Source organism: Pleurodeles waltl, chromosome 9 (genome assembly GCF_031143425.1).
Source record: "Pleurodeles waltl isolate 20211129_DDA chromosome 9, aPleWal1.hap1.20221129, whole genome shotgun sequence".
NCBI lineage: Eukaryota > Metazoa > Chordata > Amphibia > Caudata > Salamandridae > Pleurodeles > Pleurodeles waltl.
In genome coordinates, this window is record NC_090448.1 from 620985765 (window position 1) to 621005893 (window position 20129).

Consider the following 20129-nt stretch of genomic DNA (forward strand, 5'->3'; position numbering starts at 1 on the left):
TGCATCCAGAGGCTCCAGGACAGCTGCAGTGACGTCGGGCTCCTGCCATAGTTCCTGTCAAGAAGGTCTGACCATTCACCCCCCCACGGTAGCAGAGCATCTCATATTGCCAAGTTAGGCGGTCAGTCTCCAAGTCTTCTGCAGCCATGTGTTAAACCCTCCGCGGGGGAAAGACAGGAGTTGCCCTAGTTCAGTTGGAGACTTGTCTTGGTTCCAGAGATCCAAGAAACCAAAAAAATAGGCAGCTGTTGTGTGGTCTCTCGTACGCTAGGGCGTCATCCACATAAAGCGAGACGGCACCAGTTGGGGCCCCACACAGGACCTTCCCCGTAGCAAGGTTTGTAGCACACATGCTGTTGTCAGTCTTACCATTGCTGACACATTGAAATACCAATAAAGAACTTTAAAAAATAACTGATCACCCTTTTAAACTTCTGTTTACATTGCACCCAACTAAACAAGAACATGTGAGGTCACAAAACACCCATAAAAGCAAAGACGCCCGGCAAAGTGTTTATTACAAATTGCTTCGAGCTGAGAAATACAAGGCAATAAAAAGCTTAAGGTGCTCCCCCAAGGGAATGATCTTTAAACGAAGAGGCAATGATGGGACCCTTTGCCTCAGTTCCCCTCGTTGATCCATTCGTTGGCACAGCTAGTGTAAGAAATCAGCTCTTCTGGCTTGAAACACAAGTTGATCTCCTTTTTGGCACTTTCCACAGAGTCACTTCCATGGCATATGTTCCTATGGGAGGAAACAGACATTAGAGTGCAAAGAGCAGCACCTACATTTGATGCACACCATTACGACAGTTTGAAGGGTTCACAAAACCGAGGACAGTGCAGATATGAGAAACCTGAAGACTACACATACTGGAAAAAACAGCAAATTGATAGACATGTGGGCTTGGTAAAAACTGCTTTCGATACAAGTAGTTTTAACATCTTGGATGGTTTCGTTCAAGTAACCTGCCTGCATCAGAACAAGATAGGTCCGTGCCCACAGTCAGCAATAAAGGGACTAGGAGGCAGAAGAGATTAATGAGCGTGTATTAATTTACCGTCATCCCACACAAAAAGCTTAAGGTTGGACTACTAGGGAAAGAGTTGAAATAAGAATGGAAAAAACCACACCACAAATAGATAAGCTTTCATTGTTCACTTAACTGAGATGCGATTTGAACGAGCCGGTTTCAAATCAGCCTCGCATGGCAGTCATTTCCATATCAGGCAGTGTTCTAGTCGCGGGGGGGGGGGAACATGGCTGCAAGGCCTCTGCCATGGGAACAGGGGTAATTTGCCTACGTTGTCCCGGAGTCCGTCCGCGCTGCTATGGTTCTGCAAACTGGGCCAAATATGCCCTCAGCAAGTGACTGCGATACATAATCACAGCCCTCATGACTAATTGAAAAGCACGAGCTTAAAACCCAATCACCAGCTCTAGAACCGACTGTTCCAACTCAGTTTACAAAAAGGTACTTTAATCTATGCACAACACAATACTACAAAGGAACTGATCATACAAACACTGGCAATTCTGTTACAACACCATTAATCTGTCGTCCAATCTCTATGAAAATGGAGCTGTTGTCAGACTGCTAACAGGTGTCTACCTCCCTTCTGGCACTCAGTGGTTAGATCTATCAAGAAGGACCACTGGGGGTGGAGGGGGCAACTTGCTCTCAGCGCACTGGATAGTGATAACAGAAGACCAGAGGCAGGCCTCAGATCAAAATCTTTTTCACGTTGAAAAAAAAAAGCTACTCTTAGCAAAAGAGCCAAGTGAATTTCTAACGGAGCCTCATCTACTTTGCCCCCGCTTTAAAGGCGGGGTCTCCTCCATCCAGCTTCGGGAATATGCTTATCTTAGAGGGAAAAGGCTTGTTAAACAAGCAAGTCGACAAAGCCTAAACACTTTACATAAAGCAGGAGATAAAAACAGATGCCCGTTCCCTGTACACATTGTTCCAATCTGCTTACGAGGAGTCTGAAAGGATGGCTGTCACTGAATTATCAAAGTAAATGCCTCTGCAACAAGGAAAACTGAAAAGGAAAAAAGCTGTGTGGGGGCCGGGGGCAGGCGGGTTGGGGTTTAAGGGAGGCCAACCAATCTGGAATCAGAACACACTAGCCAGCAACTGCCAGAAAAGCCCACGAGTAAGGTGCCTTTAACAGACTACAATCAACTAAAACCAACACTCCCATAAACGCAGCACTAGCGCAAATAATGCAAGTCTCCATTGCGTGGTCAGTCTCACCTGCAATTCTTTACAACTACACACTTTGTATTAAGTCAATCGTGTTCTCGTTTGGAGTGTTTTTTTTTACTGGCCGTGCACTCTGGGGCCAAGGAGACTTTTCCCGGAAAGGGGGGGGGGGGGGGGATGGGGGGGAGGGGGGGAGGGGGGAGGGGAGTAAATGCATTGATTAGTCCTCTGTACCAGAACTGCACATTTTCTTACAGCGGCAATTAATCACATGAGAGCAATGACAAAAATACAGAGGGAAGCCCTCTTCAGGGAAACCTTTTCATCATGTGTTCATATCCACAGGGAGTGAGTGACTCATTTGATGCCCGCAAAGACGTTCCTCCCTGGGCCACATGCACACCATTTTCATCACGTACCTGCCAACATGGACGCAGAAGTCTCCCCGGATGGTCCCAGGCCTGGAATCAACAGGGTTGGTCTCTCCCAGCATTACCCTGCCAGTCTTCACCACATTAAATCCTTCCCAGACCTGAAAAAAGTAAGCAGTAACCTTCAAGCAAAAAATAATTGTCACATGGTCAATTAAACACGACCCATCAGGTTTGTCCACTGGAATTCACTGCACAGAGCTCCTACTGTACATATTCTACCAGTAAATGTATGGCATTCACGTGGAGTGAATTCTCAAGTTAAACTACCCAAGCAATCACATGGGAAACATTAAAGTTTGTTAGAACTGCAAAACATTATAAGGGTGATTCTAATACATGGTGCTGCTTTTACTCAACTGAATGCGAGACTGAAGAGATGTCCCCGTATGCGCAAGTATCAAGTACAACAGATCAGCTTGCATGGAGGCTCCATCTTACCTGTGCAGTCAATCCGAGCCCCAGTTCCCATGTTTGTCATGTGCTGAATAGTTGCGGAGCAGCATATGCCTACACAAAGGTAGGCAGAGCAGAAATAAATACAGGATTTTGATGCCTGTACTTGCTCTTTTGCTGTCCCTCCCAACTAGAGTACGGATAGCACTCCCCCACATACCCCCCTCCTCCCTCCCAAAAGGGAATTAAAACTTGCCAGGGCAAACTTGAAGGAGAAAGTTAGTGGTGATTCAAATAAAGGATCAATGATGCATCTTGCCAGAAAAATCCTTACAAAATTAATTGTGGTGTAGACTGTGGCTGCTCTACAAGTCTCCAAGCATGATATGCATCTGGAAAGACACTGTTCTCTAGCGGAACGTGCACAGACTGCACTGTGCAAGATGGTAAACAGCCATGGAAGACCTAGTCTGTTCTTTGTGGCCAGATGGATGGCTGTTGACAAGTTAAGATTTGGTCATGTGAAAGGCCAGAGTCTGCTGGTAGTCAAGCCAAGTTACTTTGTCCAACTTACCGAGGCTATAAAAAAAGGTACATGCATAAAAAAAGCTTAACAGTTACATAGGCAAAATAGACATTAAAAATGAAATATAAAATGCATTACTATTTGATGAATTAAAAAAATTCAGTGACCCTATGAAAGTCAGCAGCAGCTCATCCTCATCAAAAGAACCCACATCACACCCCACCTCAAGAAGCCACACTGACTCCCGATCCAGAAGAGATACCAGTTAAAGATGCTGACCCACGCACAAAGCCCTGCACAATGAAGAAACAGCATCCATCAGCAAACTCCTGACCTCTGCTTCCTCACCAATACACCCCCCCCGATCCGCCAACCGACAGAGGAGGCACTTTCTCGCCTGGCTGCCAAGGCGTTGAGCAGCCTTTCACTGCACCTCAGGACCACCCACTCACCCCAGCAATTCTGGAAATAACTCAAGACCTGGATATTTGAGTGAACAAACCTTGCAACAGCCAACATCTCCAGCACCTCAAGACGATTTGATGCACTTTAATGTTGATTGATTAACTTCTAAGAAAAGATATACGGCTTAAACTCCCTGCATCTTACGGTTGCAGTTAGAAAGGAGCAAATGCCACAAAATGTCATTAAGAGACTGGAGATGCATCCCAAAGTTCGCTAAAAATCAAGGGTTTTAAAATAGTTTAATAGTGATACAAAAGTAGGGTTTATAGCTTTAAAGAAACAAAATGGCTAAAAGTCTTCTGAGAGCCCATCACAGGGATATGCTGATGTCTGGCACCCCCAGTAGACCAAAGTACTAAGGAAGCTCATTAACATCAACGCAGTATCCACCACCCTGAACCAAAATAGGGATGTGTTCAACTCTCCAGCTACTTTGAGACCAACCAGTTGCTTAATTCAACACAATCTGGATTTCACCCAGGCTACAGCACCAAATGCACACTGGAAGCGCGATACCATTAAAATGACGAGACGCCCATCTGCTGTTCCCAAAACTGGCATTGTTAACAACACCCAGGTAGCTAAAGTCATACACCGTGCCAAATGAGTGCCCCTTCACCATTAATCTGCAACGTTTTCTGGTCTGGCCCACATGCCATAATGTGAGACTCCCCAAAGCTGGTGACCAGGTCAAGTAAGCCCCCCTTAAGAGTTAAATGATTCAACCAGCAGAGCTCGAAAAATCCACTTGACCACTCATCTTTTTTGATCAGGTCGAGCTATTCTCATCCCTTTTGGCAAGTTGCCACTGAACAGGTGTTGTGATCAGTTGAAAAGTGGAGGGGCTATAAAAGATGCCTTTAAATAGTGTTATGTCAAATTTGCTCTGTGTTCAGAGAGGTCAAAAGTCAGTTTTTCTTACAATTTATTTTCCTTCTGACTGCAGAGTTCCAGGACTTTGAGGTGAACTGTGGGACCGCCTGCTTAAAATGTAAAAATATAAGGATAGAGGATGTCAGGTTTTTCCGAACACATTTAAATGTGTAAGTATATTTCAGTAGTTTGGAAGTCCTTTGTTTTGTGCGATTAAAAATATTTCAGTAGGATGAAAATGAATCAGAATACTTTACATGTTGAGGTGCAAAGGATGTTTTCTGAAACAGAATTTTCAGAGATTAATACACTATAGTTTTCAGTAATTAGCAGAGAGGTTATTGGATATTTCTTGGAATGAGCGTGTGTAGATGACAGTATGTTACCACATCATGGTTTAGTAATATATTTATTAAAAACAGAAACACTACTGCCCTGATGGGAATGTTGTTCGTAAACTAAAGTCCTAGGTTATGTGGGCTAGACCTCATGGGTATATGGGCTAGATTATTGTGATACATGCAGAAAGCTTTAGTCTACTTAAAGACTAGATTGTTTTTGTACTGCAGAAATGCTGAGCTCACATAGGTGCTATCAAAAGAGATTAAGAACAAGGTGACTAAACTATTTGCCTAGGATCACAATTGGAGACCTGTTTACGGGTCAAGTACATTACTGTTAGGTCGAGTAACATGATTTTTTGAGCCCTGACCAGTGCACGCAATTCCTTGGGGTCTATGCCCCAAGTACTGCATTGCCTGCATAAAGCAGTACCAGTATAGGGACCCAAAGACCATCACTGGATAGTTTGGTTATGGTGGGGCACAGGTTGTTAATATGACAGGTGGGGTCTGAAATAAACCCTTGGTGTACCCTTAGGGGTAAGAGGAGGGAAGGGGTTAACAGTCAAGACATTTTTCCTGTAGAACCAAACCCTCACTACTAAATTGTGTGATTAACACACAAAATTCACTAATGTGGCTTCAACCCACAAATCCAACTGCCACAGTTTAGGTCGATTGATAGTCAAACGCTATTGACAAATCCATAACAGCAGCAGCACCTGGCGACAGTATACTTGCCAATAAAGGTTAAAGCACTGCTCCACTGTACCCAGACTCTGGCAGAACCCAAGCCGAAAAGGACAAGATTTTGGAATAGTTTGCCCAAGTGTAAGCTATTAAACATCACCCAGGCGATTATTTTGAGAGCCACCAATAAGGCCGATATGGAAGGAGGGGAGCATAAACAGGTTATTTGCTAGGTAGTCTATCACTGAAACGCCCGCTTACTTAATCCTTCTGGATTTAAGTTATAAAACTTAAGAATCAGCTTAACAGAGTTTGGGTTCTTGAATGTAACCATGTAAGATGCCTGAAGACCTGAACATCAGTGCCTACACAAACTAAGCATAATTCTACTTTCAATATGTAGACTATACAAACTACTGCAACAGATTGCTTCGACACCAATAGATGTGTGCCCACAGGTAATGTAACCAATGACTTTCAGCAATGCTTATGTGCGAGTAGGTGGTACCATATGGTTCTGCAGCAGTTTGAAAGAGCCACACAAGCACTATCCAATGTGCACCAACAACTATTTCTAGGTTCCTGTGCCCCTAGACTGATCCAGAGCTCCACTTCCACCCACATCTTTGACAGACCCCAAGCAGGCTAAAAACAGTGGTCCAAGAAAGTAATTTCCCCAGAAAAAGTCAGGATTCAAGCTGAGCCCCAAACTGCTGGAGACAAATGTGTCATGGACCTAAACGACATGTGCCTCTGGTCCTTGCACTACATAAACTCAGGCATTAAGTGCAACCTTACGCACCCAAAGACAATCTAGGATCAATAGGCAAAGCTTTAAGTCGCCAGGCTCAAGAGGCTGCATTTAATAGAGGTTCTGCTCTTGATTGCAGTCACGTCTTAGGCCCCGCACAAAGGTAGTCACACTGAAAAGCTGCTGGTAGGTTGAAAACATACCATAAGCACAAGAAAGTCAAGCAGGCCTCTATACCTCCACTTAATCTGGCAAGAGACTGCAATATCACGTAAACAATCTGATGTTCTGTCAATCCTTGCAGGCCCCAAATTCCCCAAGCCATCACTGACACGGCAAAAGTTGCTACCTTCAAGTAGGCAGTGAGAACAAATACCTGATCACACCAGCCCTGCAGTATTAAATAACTAAAGCACACCCAGTGGTTATGCGGCCAGACTTTCAGCTTCTTCCTTCAAACCAGCTCTGTCAGACAACAGAAGTCAACTTTGGCTCAAACGTGTTCCAGGATCATAGCCAATGTCTTAACACTAACAAGGAGGGGGAAAACCTGGTCTACCCTTCTTTATAAAGGAGGGCTGTATTTTGACTTGCAAAATGCCAAAGGCCTAGATACCTCAGAGCTTGTCTCACTATCTGGTCTAACAGAAAAAAGTGCACAGAGCAGGATAACACCTAGATTTACAGTTGCCTACTCTGGAAGCCAAAGTCAACTGGACTTGCTAAAATACAAGGCAAACTAAATGTGAGCCACTGCTACTATTTAATGACGCCCTTACTGTCATGGCCACTTGGTTCAAGTCATGTTCAGCAGACCTTTGCTTAGACTGTACAAACCAGCTGAGTTTTCTTCTCTTAAGACGCAGAGAAACACCAATCTGAGCGACAGGAAAACAGTTTGGCCTTGAAAGCCTTACTACCAACCACTAAAGGGAAGGCTGGCACATATCTTAAGCAACATGACTAAAGTGGTACAGCAATATGTATGGTGGTGTAGTACATTGTGCCAGGAGGCTATACATCTGAAGTGGCAAGACAAGCATCTTTTTGGTATTCAGCCACCTATCAGTACCTTAATACCAAAGGGAGATGCCAGCTGTAGACAATGAGTGCAGTCTCCAACCAGAAGTCACACAGGGTATTGATTCTGCAAAGGGGGGTGTCACCTCATCTCTGGACACCTTTGGGGTGCTCCTGGATGGGATGGTCGGTTCGCTGCGTGTTCCCTAATTTTCCCAGACTTGCTGCCAAAAGTGGGGCTTTGTCCAGGGGGTGGCAACTCCACCAGTTGGAGTTGCCCTGGGGCACTATAACCCAAGGCTTGAGCCTTTGAGGATCACCAACAGCTGGTACAGCTCCAGCAGGGGAAAGTGTAAAGCACCTCCATTGAGGACAGGCTTTGTTTGACCACTGAGAGCACAAAGGCTCCCACCCTATGTGGTCAGAAACATGTCTGAAAGCAACAGGCTGGCAAAGACCAGTCAGTCCAGCTTTAGCAGTGTGGCTAACATACAGGGGGCATCTCTAAAATGCCCCTGGTGCATTTTTCCAATAAACTCCACTGTCATCAGTGGGAGTTCACTGTGCTAAGTTGGATACCAAACTGCTCAGCATTCAGTGAAACCATTTTGGAGCTGTGGAGTTCATAATGACAAACTCCCAGACCCTGTACTCATTATGGCCACACTGCACTTACAGTGTCCAAGAATTAACTTAGACACTGTAGGGGCATATGGTTCCTGCAGCTATGCCCTCACCTGTGGTATAGTGCACCCTGCCTTAGGGCTGTAGGGGTGTCTTACCTTTTGCCACAGGCAGTAGCTTGTGGGCATGGCACCCTGAAATGGTGGTCATGTCAACTGCCTTGCCTGTTTCTCCCCACCAGCATACACAAGCTGCAAAGGGAGTGTGCATGTGCTTGGTGAGGGAGCCGTTTTGTACCAGGTATACATTTTACAAAGGGAATACCTGTGTGCAAAGGGTGTGCCAATTCTGAAAACAAAGGTACAGATTTTGGGAAAGAACACTGGTGCTGGGACCTGGTTAGCAGGATCCTAGCACACCGTCAATAAAAGTTGGCATCAACACCAGGCGAAAAGTGGGGAGTAGCCATGCCAACAGTGGCACTTTCCTACACATTCATGAAATTCACCTTGAGACCTATCCGACAGGAGGGACTTTAGCCTATTTGGTTCTCAACATGTAAGAGGACCCTCCACCATTGGGTGGTCCCATCCATTCCTAAGATGAGGAATCTTCAGTTTGAAATATCCAGACAATGGTGCTACTTGGTGAATAGTCTAAATGCAGATTCCTCACTGTCCACCCACCTCTACTGAGGTGTCTGCTGATCACCTTAAGGTCACAAGTTAAGTAGTCGCACCATCACCTGTAAATATATTTTTTCCTTCAAATGTTATATGTGAGGGAATCGAAAAAGATCAAGAAATGATGTCAGCAAGCAGGGGTGGGGCTTATGTGAAGCTCCACAACACTGTATGAAGTCACCATGAAGCCATATAATGCCACCTACTTGTACTCCGGGAGCATTGCTTAAAAAAAGTCTCTGGACCCAGTATGGTGCTAGGGAATATTCTAGAGGAGAAATCTGGCTACAATATTGACTATGAACTAGAAAGAGGTTACCAATGTTAATTACCAATTTATAGAGAGCTAGGGAGGAAACAAAGGGCTAGGACAACATGATGTACAAGTAAAAAGGAGTTCATACTGGTTCAGCTGCAAGACTATTGTGCACTGAAAACCGAGGCAGGCTCATCCAAGAGGATTTACACCAGGTAGTTCCCAGAAACTAGGGCCTGGTTTACCTCAGGGTATAAAACACGGATCTTTTAGGACATACTTTGGTCTTTTCATTCCACATTCTAGGAAGCTGGCTGGAGCTAACTCAAGAATCTTTATTGGTATGAGGAAATTGGAATTCTAGGTCAGCACACAAATGCCATTTAAAAAAAAAACTTTAAATGGAAGAGTAACTCCATAATTTCAGAGTAGTAGGGATATACACATCATAGACCATTCTACACTCACCATAGGAACAACAGGGCCAGAGCGCATATATTAAACCAAACCGGAGTAGAAAGGGCGATCCTTCAGGTCAATTTAGTGTTCCTTCAGAAGTTCATCGGAAGCCTGCAAGTGGCAAAGAAAGTATTGTTACCTGGGTGATGAGAACTCAACCCTGGTCATGCCAGTGATCTGAGTACAGCAGTTCACACCCAATATCACAGTATATCATTACCCAATTACGGTGTATGCTTAGACCCTATCAATTGTGTACACAAAACGCAAACCAAAGACTACTCTCACCTGCATAAACTTCATTGCCACCATTCAGTATCCCTTCTGATCAAAGCGCTTGATTATCTCTCCTACCAGGCACCGTTGAACGCCATCTGGCTTGATGCAAATGAAGGTACGTTCTGTAATACCGTTACCAGACATGTTCCTAGAAGAAGGCAAGAGGGTGACAGAAAACTTAACATTGTTCATAATAAGGTGTACATCGAAGTAAACAAATTGGGCTCCCTACACAAGTCAGCTTCAAATCTAAACGTAAACTTCACACAAAAACTAAGGTTTAACAAAAATGCATCAGTCCATTTTTTATCGGACCGAGTTACAAAAAAAAGCACTTCGCAGAAAAAGCAGAAGCTAGCCTATTCAAAAGCACAATTTAAACCACAAAACTGGAGATTCTAGAATAAAGTTAGAGCTGCAGATTAAATAACTTCTAAGGTAGTCTGACTTCTCGATCACTGTAAGGCTATCCCATTATTTGGGCACAGCAAGGAGGCTTCTCTGGAGATCTGACTAGGCTCCCTGATTAAGCCAGGTCAGGAGAAAACAGGTCTGTTCTGAGTTGTGAAATACACAAATCCTAAAGAGTGACAAATATGTCTCGTACATTCCTCGAACTACTGTAGGGGATAAAGTACCCCCTTCCACACATGAGTATCGTCTGTCACTGCGGATTACAATTGACAGAGAAAGGAGGCTGAAGAATGAGGTGAATTGCAATATCCTTCTAATGTATTAGAAAGGTTGTTAATCCTTATAATACATCTTCAAACCATCACCCCTCCCACAAACCACTTGCATCACTGGTATCTTGCACTTGTGTATATTACAGACATGGATAAAGCATCACCTGCACTGCAAACGTGTTTGCAAAAATAAAATTCTAATTCAAATCAGATTAAGAAGGTTATGACTCAGATTGTGTGGATACATGCAGAGATCTGATTGTTCTGGTCATTCTATACCATGGAAAAACACGGTGCCATAAATACCTTTCCACTGGTCACATTGTTATTCAAAAAAAGATCAGAAGATGGCCAGTTCCCGTTTTCCTTTTTTAAACTTCTGCTGAATGATGTTCCCGATGGCATGCCTTTCACCTTGGCTGCTCGCACCATATTGAGAGGTCAGAATTCAACTGCAATAACTTAGTTGAGCAGATACATTATTTCTTAATTACAGGTGAACGAAAGACTACTCCATTGTCGTACATTATATGGATATTTCAAGTCACCAAGGAGATCCTTGATCATGTAAAACAAGAAAGCAGATGCTGTTCCATTATAAGTTCACATAACTCAAGGTGACATGCAATAGCCTTCTAATGTATTAGAAGATACTTTATTCCTTGTAAGTACGGCCACACCATCACCCTTCCCACAAAATGCTTAAATCCTCAGCGTTGCTCTTCATATGAAAGAACGCCCGTAAACGTAATTGCGCTATCTAGTGCCAAATAAACACCAAAATGCAGTTAAGATATGTTGCTTAAGGATGCTGGAATTCGTTTAATACAAGTCAGATTTAAAAAAAGTTGTAGCCCAGAATTTACAAGCCTGCAGAGATTGTTTTCCCTATAATTACACAAAACATTAAAAAAACATTTCCATAATTATTCCCTTTCTGCTCATCGAGCAGATATAAACAGCAGAAGGAAAAAAACTGTTTCGTATTTGAATCTGCATCTTTATACACCGTTTCCTGAAATTCCCCTGGGCTGCTGGATCTGGCCGGAGACCCTGACATCGGAACTAAAAAGGCCCTTAGTTATTGCACTTTAGGCAACTTCATGCCTTCCTTGCAAGGGGCTGAGCTAGAACGTGCCTGCAACAAACAAATCGGAGATTGGCTTTTATACATGGATTATGTACTCTTCCATGTATTCTAAAAATATCAAACCAACTGAGAACAGAACACACTGCAGCTAAACGAGAATCAAGACTATGGCAAATAAGTTTCAGGAAGAAAAAACCCTCAAAGGCATAACAATCCTTTAGGTTCTACATCCTAGGTGCACTTCCTGAAGAGTAGATTTCCTCAAACCTAGCATTTCAGAAATGTTGCACCGGATCAGGCATCCAAAACAAACGTTTCAAGGGCAAATACAAACATTAGTCACACATACATATTAAAATAATAATGGAGAGATGACGTTAGGCAGGACGAAGGCTCAGAAAAGCGTGAGGTTGCACAAGATTAGTAGCTCTGAACAGATGTGGGACTTAACGAGCAGGTACACAAGGAAACTGTTTACAAGCCCAACACAAAGAGCTGATACTCTTTACTTTGATTAATCTCGTTCTGCAGGAGCCATCTATAACCTTCTCATGGGAAATGCTGCCAAGTTACATTTCTGAGTCACCGTGAACCTTTAAGAACTGTTGACCAGCTGATATCTGGTTCCAACCAGAAGTAGGGATTAAGCAGCCGCAGAAAAATAAACCGTTGTGTAAAATGAATGTTTACTGGACCCGTGTTGTGTTGCATGTGCGCTTCTTTATAGTGGAGTCCCACTAAACACCCTACTTTCGGCAAAATGACGAGCTTAGTCCATTTATAATAGATAATGTTTCTGGTTCTGGAGAAAATATGACTTCGGGTTAACATGAGCTCATCTTTACTACATCACATTTTCTATATAAACTCGCCGCACTTGGCTTGTAGATGACATGCTATTGGCCTACTGAAACTGACTACAAAATTACATCCATTTTGCTCCCAAGAAATGATTTTTTTTATCCGACACTTAACACGCTGCGCTTGCAGGGTATCATTTCACAACTGTGCAAATGGTCATTACCATAGAAGCACGCAAATACACATCAGCATGCGGGCAGCCTTCCCGACACATCAGTCCTTGACAGTAGGTGGCACACCCGTCTGGGAAACACGCCAGTCCGTCGTAATTATTTCCCTTCAAAACGTAGCTATACTTTCTCCGCATGCCGCCGATGGCTTCTGCAGGCAGCGAGACTCAATGTTATCTCTGAAGACGAGGGGGTTGGGCGGTCTCGAAGGCAAGGATTACTTCAATGCACTAATCCTGGCTGCCCGATTTCACCCACACAAAACGCTTTATAAACCGTAAGCTCTAGCTGAGATTTGATCCCCGGGGAGAGAAGGCACGAAAATCATGTCGCTTGTCCTGCCACCACTACTTCACTTGCAGTCACAGCGGGCCACCGTTACCACAACTTCATAGCCACAGAGCCGTGGAAGCGCAGGGTCGAGCCAGAACACGATACCAGTCTTCAGTGTAATTTAACAGTTTGACCGCTAGTCAATTATAAGTCCATAGTAGACATTTGTGTACTACACAAGCAGTTTATACAATATTCCTAACTCGAACCTAGAAGCTGAAAATGGCATCAACAACGGTAAATCATTATGCTGCAGCATTCAGGGCTTCCTAAGAAAGAAAAGTGCTAACGTGAGAAGACCCGATACGAGGATGTCACTCATTCAAACAGGAGCTACAGGAAGACTGGAAGGCCCCTCCTATAAACACAACATGTAATCTGTGGGTAGGGCCATCCTTAAACTGCCATGTTTACTGAAATTATATTTTTACAGAAAAAAAGTTGATGCAAGACCCTTCTTTCGGATTACTACATAGTAATGCATCTGGACGGCACAATTAGATAAGGTGCATTCAGAAGAAACCCCCATAAAACATATTACAAAGTTCCTGAGACTATCCGTTCGTTGCTATGCATAGTGCCATATACATAACCCCTTGTCCCTGTCGGTTTATGCTAGACTTTTATAAATCGGGAACTCTTACTCACCCCCACTATATACACTCAATAAAAGACGAGAGCATTCGATATTTCACCCTTCCCCGCCAAAAAACTAAAAAAAAAAAAACTTTCTTACTGTAACAAACCTGTTCCAACTCCGATCCACACAAGCTCTCAAACTCTTATTGGGCACTTGAACGTGCCACCAGAAGTTAAAAAATAATCCATTATTTTGAGAATCAATCTAGACCACCACCAAAAGAAAAAAACTACGTAAACCTTCAACCCACTTCGATTTCTTCCTTAGACTTCTGTCCTTGCTCATTCGATATGACGTCCCATTTAAACCCAAACAGCTGATCATTTAAAATATAATGTAAACTGAAATAAAGTATTTAGACGAAAATCACTATATACACCAACAGGTGGCCAATCACTAATAGCAGTGCGATATATTACGTAAAAAGCTAGCAGAACAGAACACCGGTGAATCATCACGGAAATGCGTGCGTTATACATCTACCACTACTAATGGCAAAATAGGGCTCCTCAGAAGGAAGCGGGTGCAATGGATAGTGCGAAGCTACAAGTCTCCATATATTACAAATACAAAAAATATGGGATAAAAAGTAAGCCTGCACTCCGCCTACCATTTCGGAACGCGGCAAAGGCCAACCACCTCCCTACCACCCAAGATTAGATAACCGCAGCCAGCATCATGAAAGATGAGGACAAAAAAAATATACATATATCAGGAAGCGGGCTCAGCTATCCGGAAACATGGAGCCAGGTTATGGCCATGCATCCATTTCAACGGGTCATGGTACACAAAGGGAGCGCGGGTCCACGTATAGAGAAGCGGTGACGCTCAGCCGAAGAAAAGTCATCGCCGCACCGTGAAAGTGTTTTACCTTAAAGGGTGGTAGGTACGTGAACGGCAATTACAATTGAAGACTAGGGTGTGCGTGGAGGGAGAGGAGTTGAGGAGGCTCCGAAGAACTGGGGAAAGGAAAGAAGTGTTGCTGGAAACTGGATTCTAAACTCTGTTGTACCTGCTGCAGGAGTGCTAGATTTCCTCCGTTGATGGAAGCAGCGGTGGGCGAAGGAGAGCAAAAGTGAGTGGGAGAGGCAACCGGAAGTTATATACTGCCTGTGAGCTGCCGGCATCGTTTCGCCGGTTCCCAATGGCTCACTTGAGATGCTGCCTTTCCCCCTTCCGCCATCTTATTGGCTGGGGACGCGTGACTGTAGCCACGCCCACGTATCGCTTTACACCCTGAGGGAGGAGCAGGATATGATCAGCAGCAAGGGGAGAGAGAGACTACTTCCCATTAGAGCAGTGGTCTTCAAACTTTTTAAGTTGAATCATTGGGCCCCCCCTCAGAATTTTTCACAATTATTTTAGAAAGATGGCAATGCTTAAATAGGTCTAAACCTATTTAAACATTGCAGTTAAGTACTGTTACCTTTTTTAAACTGCAATAACATGCTTTTACTTAAAACAAAGGCATGTTAGCTGTATAATATTTCTTTTGACCAGAGTTTGGCGCCCCCCCTGGTATCACTTGAGGCCCCCCAAGGGGGGCCCGCCCCCCAGTTTGAAGACCTCTGCATTAGAGAAATATTCCTTACCGTCTACCAAAGACTAGGTAACAAAGACGTCAGGTCCAATCTAAGTGCGCTATGTCCAAGTTCACCTTCAGCGCCGGTAACAGCAGCTGCTGTAGTTGCTATGAAATTCTGTTGGTTCTGTGTTGTCTCTTAGTACAAAATATTGCTATGAAATTCGTATATCTGTTGGTTCTGTGTTGTTTCGTATTACAAAATGCTCTCCATTATTGGTATCCCTGGTCAGTTTCGAGGCTTGGCATAGGGGTTGCAAGGTGTGTTCTTAAGCGCCGTTCTGCTGGTGAGGGCTGGCTTCGGTGTTGGTGGATGGTGTAGAGGTTTGACAGAGAGTGTTATGCTGGGAATTCTGCTGGCGGTGGGTCTGGAAACCTTGTGATAAGGCTGATTAGTCCATTTGGGAGCTCTGACTTCTTTCTGGTGGTCTACGGGCTGGCGTTACATAACTGTGTTCCTACAGTATTTCAGGTAACATCTTCATCCCAGTCTTTACTTCCTCCCTGTAGTGTTGGGGGCCCTAGGCTCTCATGCTGTGGAAGTAAGGTGACACAGACTCATATTTTGGGTTCATGAAACTGGTCTCAGTGCGCCCGGCATCTTTATTTGCAAGGTCACCTGACTGGTGACCCCTGTGATGGATGGGTGTGGGGTGAGCGTGGAAGCCAGCCCTCAGCAGAGTGGCTGTTGGAAACACTAGAACGTGTCCTGCAGGACATACATCCTGTAGGAGGCTGGACTGGCTTGTGGTGAGTACCAAGGGGTACTTACACCTTGCACCAGGCCCAGGTATCCCTTATTAGTGTATAGGGTGTCTAGCAGCTTAGGCTGATAGATAATGGTAGCTTAGCAGAGCAGCTTAGGCTGAACTAGGAGACGTGTGAAGCTACTACAGTACCACAAGTGTCACTTGCACAATATCATAAGAAAACACAATACACAGTTATACTAAAAATAAAGGTACTTTATTTTTATGACAATATGCCAAAGTATCTCAGAGTGTACCCTCAGTGAGAGGATAGGAAATATACACAAGATATATGTACGCAATACCAACAATATGCAGTATAGTCTTAGAAAACAGTGCAAACAATGTATAGTTACAATAGGATGCAATGGGGACACATAGGGATAGGGGCAACACAAACCATATACTCCAAAAGTGGAATGCGAACCACAAATGCACCCCAAACCTATGTGACCTTGTAGAGGGTCGCTGGGACTATTAGAAAATAGTGAGGGTTAGAAAAATAGCCCACCCCAAGACCCTGAAAAGTGAGTGCAAAGTGCACTAAAGTTCCCCCAAGGACATAGAAGTCGTGATAGAGGAATAATGCAGGAAAGACACAAACCAGCAATGCAACAACAATGGATTTCCAGTCGAGGGTACCTGTGGAACAAGGGGACCAAGTCCAAAAGTCACAAGCAAGTCGGAGATGGGCAGATGCCCAGGAAATGCCAGCTGTGGGTGCAAAGAAGCTTCTACTGGACAGAAGAAGCTGAGGTTTCTGCAGGAACGAAAAGGGCTAGAGACTTCCCCTTTGGTGGACGGATCCCTCTCGCCGTGGAGAGTCGTGCAGAAGTATTTTCCCGCCGAAAGAACGCCAACAAGCCTTGCTAGCTGCAAATTGTGCAGTTAGCGTTTTTGGATGCTGCTGTGGCCCAGGAGGGACCAGGAGGTCGCAAATTGGACCAGGAGGTAGAGGGGACGTCGAGCAAGACAAGGAGCCCTCTTAGTAGCAGGTAGCAGCCGGAGAAGTGCCAGAAACAGGCACTACGAGGATGCGTGAAACGGTGCTCACCCGAAGTTACACAAAGGAGTCCCACGTCGCCGGAGACCAACTTAGAAAGTCGTGCAATGCAGGTTAGAGTGCCGTGGACCCAGGCTTGGCTGTGCACAAAGGATTTCCGCCGGAAGTGCACAGGGGCCGGAGTAGCTGCAAAAGTCGTGGTTACCAACAATGCAGTCTGGCATGGGGAGGCAAGGACTTACCTCCACCAAACTTGGACTGAAGAGTCACTGGACTGTGTGAGTCACTTGGACAGAGTTGCTGGATTCAAGGGACCTCGCTCGTCGTGCTGAGAGGAGACCCAAGGGACCGGTAATGCAGATTTTTGGTGCCTGCGGTTGCAGGGGGAAGATTCCGTCGACCCACGGGAGATTTCTTCGGAGCTTCTAGAGCAGAGAGGAGGCAGACTACCCCCACAGCATGCACCACCAGGAAAACAGTCGAGAAGGCGGCAGGATCAGCGTTACAGAGTTGCAGTAGTCGTCTTTGCTACTATGTTGCAGTTTTGCAGGCTTCCAGCGCGGTCAGCAGTCGATTCCTTGGCAGAAGGTGAAGAGAGAGATGCAGAGGAACTCTGATGAGCTCTTGCATTCGTTATCTAAAGTTTCCCCAGAGACAGAGACCCTAAATAGCCAGAAAAGAGGGTTTGGCTACCTAGGAGAGAGGATAGGCTAGCAACACCTGAAGGAGCCTATCAGAAGGAGTCTCTGACGTCACCTGGTGGCACTGGCCACTCAGAGCAGTCCAGTGTGCCAGCAGCACCTCTGTTTCCAAGATGGCAGAGGTCTGGAGCACACTGGAGGAGCTCTGGACACCTCCCAGGGGAGGTGCAGGTCAGGGGAGTGGTCACTCCCCTTTCCTTTGTCCAGTTTCGCGCCAGAGCAGGGCTAAGGGGTCCCCTGAAGCGGTGTAGACTGGCTTATGCAGAATTGGGCACATCTGTGCCCAAGAAAGCATTTCCAGAGGCTGGGGGAGGCTAATCCTCCCCTGCCTTCACACCATTTTCCAAAGGGAGAGGGTGTAACACCCTCTCTCAGAGGAAGTCCTTTGTTCTGCCATCCTGGGACAAGCCTGGCTTGACCCCAGGAGGGCAGAAACCTGTCTGAGGGGTTGGCAGCAGCAGCAGCTGCAGTGAAACCCCAGGAAAGGCAGTTTGGCAGTACCAGGGTCTGTGCTACAGACCACTGGGATCATGGGATTGTGCCAACTATGCCAGGATGGCATAGAGGGGGCAATTCCATGATCATAGACATGTTACATGGCTATATTCGGAGTTACCATTGTGAAGCTACATATAGGTAGTGACCTATATGTAGTGCACCCGTGTAATGGTGTCCCCGCACTCACAAAGTCCGGGGAATTGGCCCTGAACAATGTGGGGGCACCTTGGCTAGTGCCAGGGTGCCCTCACACTAAGTAACTTTGCACCTAACCTTTACCAGGTAAAGGTTAGACATATAGGTGACTTATAAGTTACTTAAGTGCAGTGTAAAGTGGCTGTGAAATAACGTGGACGTTATTTCACTCAGGCTGCAGTGGCAGGCCTGTGTAAGAATTGTCAGAGCTCCCTATGGGTGGCAAAAGAAATGCTGCAGCCCATAGGGATCTCCTGGAACCCCAATACCCTGGGTACCTCAGTACCATATACTAGGGAATTATAAGGGTGTTCCAGTAAGCCAATGTAAATTGGTAAAATTGGTCACTAGCCTGTTAGTGACAATTTGAAAGAAATGAGAGAGCATAACTACTGAGGTTCTGGTTAGCAGAGCCTCAGTGAGACAGTTAGGCACCACACAGGGAACACATACATATAGGCCACAAACTTATGAGCACTGGGGTCCTGACTAGCAGGGTCCCAGTGACACATAACAAACATACTGAAAACATAGGGTTTTCACTATGAGCACTGGGCCCTGGCTAGCAGGATCCCAGTGAGACAGTGAAAACACCCTGACATACACTCACAAACAGGCCAAAAGTGGGGGTAACAAGGCTAGAAAGAGGCTACTTTCTCACACATCCCTCCCAAACTTTATTGAAAAAGCAAACGAACACCAACCTGTGGGAGAGAAAACATCAACAATAAACAATCACGAGTCTCTTCAGGCAGTCCACCGGACGTGCTGCATGGAACTGGTACAGCTGGGCGCTTGGCATCACGGCACACCTCCGTTGTTTAACCAGCCCGTGCTGGACACGAATGGCAGCGCTGATGACGTCCGGAATACTTAAGTCACCTGTCCACAACATCACACTTAGTTTGGAGACTGTCGGTCCTGTCCCGCCTGGGCTCGCAGTGCTAGAGTCTATGTACGTTTGATGCAAGTGCATCAGGATCAGTGGGGAGTCCACTTTAAGGATCTCTGGAAGGCATTCCAGCTCCAGGGATGGCACACCTCCAAAGACTTCGGATGACCTGGATAAAGAGGCGGCGTCCTTGAAGGCCTTGGTGCTTCCTGACGTCCATTGGCAGAGCAGCGTCAGGCTTCCCTCTCGTGCCAGAACTCCATCGGAGAGGAGTCTCCTCGAGGCCCTTTGGTGGGCTGCCACGGGAATGTGTGGACTGTGCCATGCCTATCGCAGGTCAAGCGAAGGATTTGCTGAGGAACTGCCCACAGGACCACAACCCGGTTGTGCATGGAGCCACAAGGGTGGGTGTCGCAGGGTTGGTGTGCTCAGGACTCAGGTGCTCTGGCCTCAGTGCAATAGTCTTTGCCTCAGTGCAATAGTCTTTGGGTGACCAGTCTCTGCCTGTGACCTTCGTGCGTCCTGGTGCAGGACGTGGAGCTGCCTCAGACATCTCTTGTGGCAGGATTACTCTCTCACTGGAATCTCTTGAGGCTCTTATTCCTGAATTGCCACAGGACCGCATGGGCTGTGTGGGCCATTGGTATGCCACGCCAGGGAGGTCTCTGTGCAAATCCGAACAGGGTCACGACCAAACCTTCTTCAACCCCAAGGGTGGATGGTCCAGA

General features: G+C 45.5%; 1 pseudogene; it reads right to left on the reverse strand.

The window, feature by feature from the left end:
* Window positions 1–497: 497 nt before the first annotated feature.
* Window positions 498–10981, reverse strand: LOC138259749 (nucleoside diphosphate kinase A-like; annotated as a pseudogene).
* Between the last annotated feature and the right edge of the window lie 9148 nt (window positions 10982–20129).